General features: G+C 43.6%; 1 pseudogene; it reads right to left on the bottom strand.

Annotated features, from left to right (window-relative positions):
• Positions 1 to 4,273: 4,273 nt before the first annotated feature.
• On the bottom strand, positions 4,274 to 5,782 carry LOC147637819 (uncharacterized; annotated as a pseudogene).
• Between the last annotated feature and the right edge of the window lie 1,500 nt (positions 5,783 to 7,282).

Below are 7,282 nucleotides of genomic sequence, written 5' to 3'. Positions count from 1 at the left end.
AGACCAGTCTCTGTAAGGTGGATTTTCCCATCTTTGAAAAACACAAGTTGATTTCTGAGGGCTTCTTTATAGCTAGCACAGTCTTTCTTTGCATGCTCTGGGTCATCACACCATATGCATCTGAATGTAAACCCTTCTTTGCTTTGAGGCCTTTGCATAGAAGCCTACCCTAATGATAGCCCTTTTTCCTCAATCCTAGACATCTTCAATTTTAGGTCTCGCATACCCCTAATAAGCTCATCCATCGGCCCTTCTACCTTTGGGATTGTAGCAGCTGGTTTCGGTAGATTCTCAGGAGTAACAGTAGTTATAGGAGTTGCTGAGCTCATCACCATTTTATCCCTCCTTCGCTGCCGCTTTGCTAGCATGGTGACCACATCCTCGTCGACATCATTCCAATCATTCTTTAGCCCCTGCTCTATATCCTTATCCTCAAGGAGGATTTCCAGTTTCTCTTGGAGATCTTTCCCAGCTGCTTGTAAGAAGAGCTCTGTTTTTTCTCTGTCCAAAGTTGTGCACTCTATCCTTGACAGTTGGGCATAGCGCTTCTCAAACTCTCTTAGCAACTCTGTGGCAAAAATTCCCATTTTGGGTTTTGTGACCCATTCCAAGAAAGTTCGTTTGGTCACTCGCTCGGAATCCTCCATGAAATATTCATCCTTTAAAGCAAGCTTGAACTCCTCCCAATTTCTGCCACCATGTGCTGTCTGCAATCCTCTTATGTGCTCTCTTATTTCAGGAACACATACCAGCTCAAAGCTTCGAACCATATCCTCCTCAGTCACCCTGTTTAGCTCCATTTCCTTTGTGTAATTGCGCAGGTACTTTGTGATATCCTTACCATCAAATTGATCCACCTTTTTCACAATTGATTGCAGTGCTTTGGTCGTGGAAATTTGTCCCCTCTCAGCAGCTTGCTGCTGTTACATATACATAGTAAACATCTGAAACATTTGCATAACTCTGGGGTCAAAATGATCCCCCTGTCCCTCAGGATTCTCAGCCATAGCTTCCCTGTGTATTTCACCACACTCTCACCCCAGTAGTTTCACGTCGGGTTCACCAAAGAGCTGTCGTGACGTGGACGGTGTCACTGGGAAAGTACGAGGCTTCTAGCTGTGAGAGTAGTTTCTAATCCCAAAAAGGAAATTCACCCACATAACTCTCCAAGGAGCATAGGACATCTCCATTTTTGATGACATAAACATGTGCCAATTCACCTCAATACATCCCCGAATTCAGCCTGATGATTACACATAAATTGTGTATCAAGAGCATGTTCCGTTCCAAGCATAGATTTACTGACTCTTCCAAATGCCTCAAACCAATCACATGTAGGCATAACACATTCTACAAATGACTTCCATATACATGTGACCATTCACATAACATATACCATATAACGCCAATTCCATCATTTTAAAATGTCTCTTGATCACCTGAAAACCTGCTTTCGGATTCCAACAACTCACAAGGCAAAAGATGGCACATGGAGCATGTACAGCATATTCATCTGTCTTTAAAAAAAAATCACCATGTCTAACAATCCAAAACCAAATGCTTTTATTCCATGGTTCTTCAAACCTTATATACTTTCAAAGGTTTCTAAAATAAAACTTCTATACGATTTTTTTCAAATCGTTAATAACATCAAATATGATTTTACTTATCTGAGTTAAAAAAACGATTTTTTTCCCTTGATTTCACTATTTCCCATGCGCTGCCGTCTGCGCCAAAATCACAAGAACATGTAGTGTATGATTTTTTTGAAGATCCTCTCTTGTAATAGCCCTTCAATCACTTGTTAATTCTAATCCCTGGAAGCTGTAAACAGTAAGCGCCGTTTTGATTTAAAAATCTCTGGTTTGAAGACGCCCTGCTTCACATTTTTTGCACACCCACCATCGATATGCGCCCCCTTCTCTGGTTTTTCTTTTCTTCCCGCAAGGAATTCGGGCGCATCACCTTTTGCAGCAAAAATTTCGTATTTCCCCAAGTTCCAAAAACACTTGCGCCACCTTTTTTTGCATTATTTTCGGATATTTCTTTTTTTTGTTATTGCCACGCAAGCTGCCCCTTCATAAGCTTTCAATACATATGATATATCTACTTCTCATATGCAAAATGCTTGGACCAAAGCTGCATCAAACATCATATACATATCATAAGTCTACTAAAGCATGCCTCATGCTTGCACTCCCATAAGAGGTATTCATTGACTCGGCCCATCGATACCATAGAGAAGCTACTACACATCATGCACATGGGTAGCCATTTACATCATTAACATAACCCTTTGGCGAGCCACTCATACCATCATTTACATAGCCATGCAGACCATGTATATAACTGAGTGTTTCCATTAGGAAGTGAATGGGGTCTTCTTGGGCCCTTTAATTTGCCCAAGCCTAATCAAGGTGATTAAGGAATAGCCAAATGGGGGGTTGTCATGTGGACTGAAATGTTGGGTTTTTAAGAGAGGTGTAAGAGTGGTCAAAGGGTGCACTTTTTCCCCCAAAAAGGGGGGGAGGGGGAGGGGGGCAATTTTACAATTTTCGAACCTCCATAACTTCTACATACAAGCTCCGATTTGAGCGAAAATTACAGATCCGTGATCTACGCATCAAGAGCTTTCCATAGATATGTTACATGATATGGTTTTATCCGCTAGATTTTAAATTCCATTTTCCCTCCAAAATTCAAATTCGAATAAAGTAGCCGTTTTGAAGCTTCTAATTAGAAAACGTTTCTTCTTAAGAGAAAAGGTTTGACTCCCTTAAACTGCCAAATAAAAGGGCCCAAGAAGCCTTCCATTGAGGTCCTAATGCCAACTTACCCATGAGGTCTGAGTAACAGCAGAACCACCACCACCATACTCACAAGAGTCATCTTGAAATAGCTCTCACTAGCATAGTTGCCACTAGGTTCACCATCCATGGGCATGAAGATATTATTGAAGGGATCATTCTGCCTATGAGGATACACAAGAACTTTGAATGTGTGCAGTATCTTATTGAAGTTCTTCTTGTTTTGCTCATTCCACGATATCTCCAAAGGGTATTCTTCAAAACCAATCCTCATATCATACATGCTCTCACATTTCCATACATGTTGAGAAGGGTGTTCCCTACTGCAAGGTCTACCATAAGCATAAGGCTCCATATTTCACACCACACTCATATACAAAAGCTTCGAGACCAAACTCAGCCTCGGCTCGTCTTATTGAGCCTCATTTACAATATGAACATATGTACATGGTCATCATATAATGACTCAAGTCATGGCACTTAATCCCATGCATCTGGATTTGCATTTAATGGCCTCATATGCATGGTTTCACAGCATAGACATGCCATGGCACGACAACGTCTAACTCAAGATTCTTGCGTTGTTGCCTCTTTCACGTGCCAGTTCAAGAGACACAAATCTTATCGACAGTGAACTTGGTTACATGGGAACCATAGTCGGCATTTATGAAGTATCGTATCGTATCTTCAAGCAGGTAAATGACATCTCTCTTCATGCAACAATGACATGTAGATTTCTTGAAGCTACACATAATTCTAAAGTTTTGATTCGTGTATTTTGACAAGTGGTTTTGAAGGTGGATTGGTTTCATGCCGAGTATAAATGCAATAATGCCACAATGAAAAGAGAACCGTCCGGATTTTGGTCCGTTGACTCCTCGAAGTTATTGCGTGCAACAAAAGAGCCTAACATTCTGCCAACTCATGTTGAGCAAGCGTTCTTTTACAAGAATACAGATGCTCATCCATGGTGGCAAGTTGTGCATGCTCAACCTAGAGGTCGACACTTGTTTGATAGCGTTGACTCTAAGAAAGCGGATCAGGATGAATTGATTACGTCCTCGAATCTAGACACATCGACGTCAGAGAGGTGTAGAATTCTTCTTTCTGATCATGATGACATTGTAGATGATGAGAACGACAACGATCCAGACTCTCACACTACAGACACCGAAGAGGAAGAAACAATGGATGTCGAGCCTACAGAGGAAATGAACGTCAACACAGATTTAACGACAATGGAGGAGTTCAAAGAAATCAACAAGGATAATGAAGATGAAATTTTAATGACGGTTAATCTCAGAGATGACGATGAGGACTATTAGTCTTACGTGTCAACTCACGGATCAACCTATGTTCGGTAAGATTTAATCTCAAAATAATTTGTTTGTGAAGTCATGATTTTTATTCTTTTGAAAACTTACTAATAACAAGGGTGGGTGGTGGGGAGTCTCGTGGTGATAGCCTCAGATGGCTAGTGTTGGGGTTCGATTCCCCTCCTCTACCAACAAGGCTTCTATCTCACGTTTCAACCCCAGTATCAGCATCTCAACCTTCAGTACCCGAAATCAAGCATTATTCCCTGGATTGACTTGGCCTAGCAGTAGACCATCGAAGCCAGCAGTCTTCTAGCGTTTCGTGGCAGTAGTTCTAGCAGCACCCTCAGTGGGTACCCGGAGTACCCTTAGCTGCAGCACCCCCCACGCTGCCCATTTGCTGCTCCAGCTCTGCTCTCTCTCTCTATGACACTATGGTCACCCCAGCTTTGATGTATGGTCACCCCAGCTTTGATGTATGCGGCAGTAGTATGGGCCCCATGCTTGTCAGCCGCCTCATGAATGCAGATTGAGAGACCACAGATATGTATGATCTCATGCTTGTTCTGCAGCAAACCATCAGTACCGCTGTTCTACCTGACATTGGTATCAGAGCTCTCTGGTGGTAACTTTTTGGTCTCATAGGTCATTTTGGCCTTTTGAAGACATAAATATAGCATTTCATTTTGTTTCATTTCTCTCTCTCTCTACTTACTGTGCATTGTCGCGTCGATGACTCATGAGTCTGCACATTTGCTTCAGCAACCACTTCCGACTCCATCCTGTCCCAAACTCCGTCTCCAGTGTGTTGATGACATATTTCTTGTCATCCTCAAGTTGATCGCTGCATTGCAAAATAAAGTCAGTTAGTAATTCAAATACAAAACTGTAATTCATATTCTTTATGTTAAATAATACTTACTGCCATGGTATATGAACTCGCTGTAGATAAGACATGCAAAGGTCTCTCATCCGACGTCTGAAGGCGATGCCGGCTCCAACCTGAAGGATACCCCCGTCAGGCGTGATGTCGCATGTGACACCCAAAGTGCCAGTGCACGTGTGCAATGGCACTGGTGGGGGCACTGGTGGTGTGCTACTCTGCCGTCGCTGACGCCTACGTGCAATACAAACATACGATATATTGAGATGCGAGTTCTTAAAAAGTACTTGATATTTAGTCCGTAATCGCCATAAAAGATATACCTACGGGACGAACGGCCACTAGCCTGTGAATCAGGTGTCACTTGAGTACCAGGAGGAGATACATCAGGAGTAAGCCGCTGACTCTCGTGATGTGATGTACCTGGGATACGAGTCCTAAGCAAACAAAGACATCAAAAGGATATATATATTAAGAATTCTATATGTAAAAAAAGGATGACATTACTATTTTATCAATTGAGAAGCTTACCGATGCGCTGTAGTGTGTGCATGAGAAGAAGTCTCCACTCCTGCGTGTGGCTAGGAGGATGTATCCTCTCCAAGTCGTACGGGCATACTGAATCTCCCAAGAATCTCGATGACGCCGTCTAAACCCGCATCATCCATCTCCACATAATCTGCCATGGCCTTTGACAGTGTATCTCCAAAAAGTCCAGTGCCTCGTAGCAAAGTCTTGATGATCGCCAGCTTCACTTTATGGGTGTGGTCACTCATCGTATCTATATATTTAAAACAACTATATGTCCGACTAGAGATATATTGTTAGAGGAGAGCTCAATCTATCTAATCAAAAACATTGACTAAATAACTCCAAGCAAGATACATCCACATCTCGAAGCTTCTGTACAAGGGGATGTCACGTGCATCCCACACTTGGATGCCACGTAGACATTTCTGTACAGAAGGTGCAGGACCTGGGATGGTGAACTGGTCCCATGTGAGCCCAGTCTGGGATGAGTTAGCCAGGGATCCATCTCAGCCATCTGAGGTCAGGTGTGCATTGTCCTGCACATGAGTCCAAGGTCAGTTGTGCACTGTCCTGCACATGAAATAGTGCTAGTCCGCGCTATGAGTCTCCCTCTAGAATGATGTCAGTGGTTCTGTGTATCATGTATGGTACCGGATGCCAGATCACTGAGTAGAGTATGTTTAGGACAAGGGGCCAGCCCATAGGGCTTCCCCGAAGCTTAGTATGGGCATGGGAATGGTGTGAAACCATCCCCATGTGGGCCAGTAAGGCATAGACTGGGACTCACCAGCCATGGAAGGGCTGTGGGACAGCGCTAAGGCAAGAATAAGGCCATTTTCAGGAGGTTACAGCCTTCATAGGGCTGTAGGGCAAGTATGGGGCAGCTCATACAGGCTGCCCACCAGCCCATGGATTGTGGGCAAAGGCTATGCCCAGCTTTCTAGAAGCAAGCGCCAGCCTCCCCAGCTTGCTAGGGAATTTACGCAGCATTTATTAGGATTTTTGGAGCATTTTATGCTGATTTTGCTCAATCATGGGAATATGCTGCTGGCCGCCTGCTCTTATGCTGGCCGACTCCCCCTGAAGGGTAGTATAAATAGTAGAGGTCCACAATCCCATCATTCATCTCATTTTTCACCAAGTGCTCAAGCAAACCAAGGGGCCAAGACAGCCAAGGGCTTGCTAACGCAAAGGGGTGAAGGATTCAGGTCAAGGGCAGGATTTTCCAACCAAGAAAGATCAAGTTTTCTTTATTTGTTTTCAGATTTACGTCATTCTAATAAAGCAAATACACCATCCGTGGTGGGGGCCCTACAGAGGGTAATTGGGACCCAATACTGTGTCCTCTCCATCTCCCCCTTCTCTCTCTATTTTCTGCACATCTCCTTTCAGTTTGTGCGTTAATTTCCATCGCGAAAAGAGTGCTGATTTCTGAGTTTCGAAGTACCGATCCTTCTCGGAAGCTTCCGCATACTACAGTGGTATCAGAGCCTAATTCAAGGACAAAGATTCAGCAAAGAAAACCAAAAAAAATTTCTCGCTCGTGTGGTTGGTTTTTAGACACCGGTGGACTACGCCTTTCGGAGTGACTCTTGTCCCTTGAAGGATGGTTGGTTTTTAGCCTCCGGAAGCCTCCGAAAGTCTCCCACATAGATAGTGGATGGTCAGATTGCGTTCCGGAAAGGAATTGCATTTTCCTGCTATGGTGAGCTTTGGCGACGAGAGAGAACCAGAACCATGGGACC

Source organism: Cibotium barometz, chromosome 6 (assembly GCF_041138505.1).
Source record: "Cibotium barometz isolate CiBa-2024 chromosome 6, ASM4113850v1, whole genome shotgun sequence".
Lineage (NCBI taxonomy): Eukaryota > Viridiplantae > Streptophyta > Polypodiopsida > Cyatheales > Cibotiaceae > Cibotium > Cibotium barometz.
The sequence above is the reverse complement of the archived record's forward strand: the minus strand, read 5'-3'. Positions and strand labels throughout refer to the sequence as shown.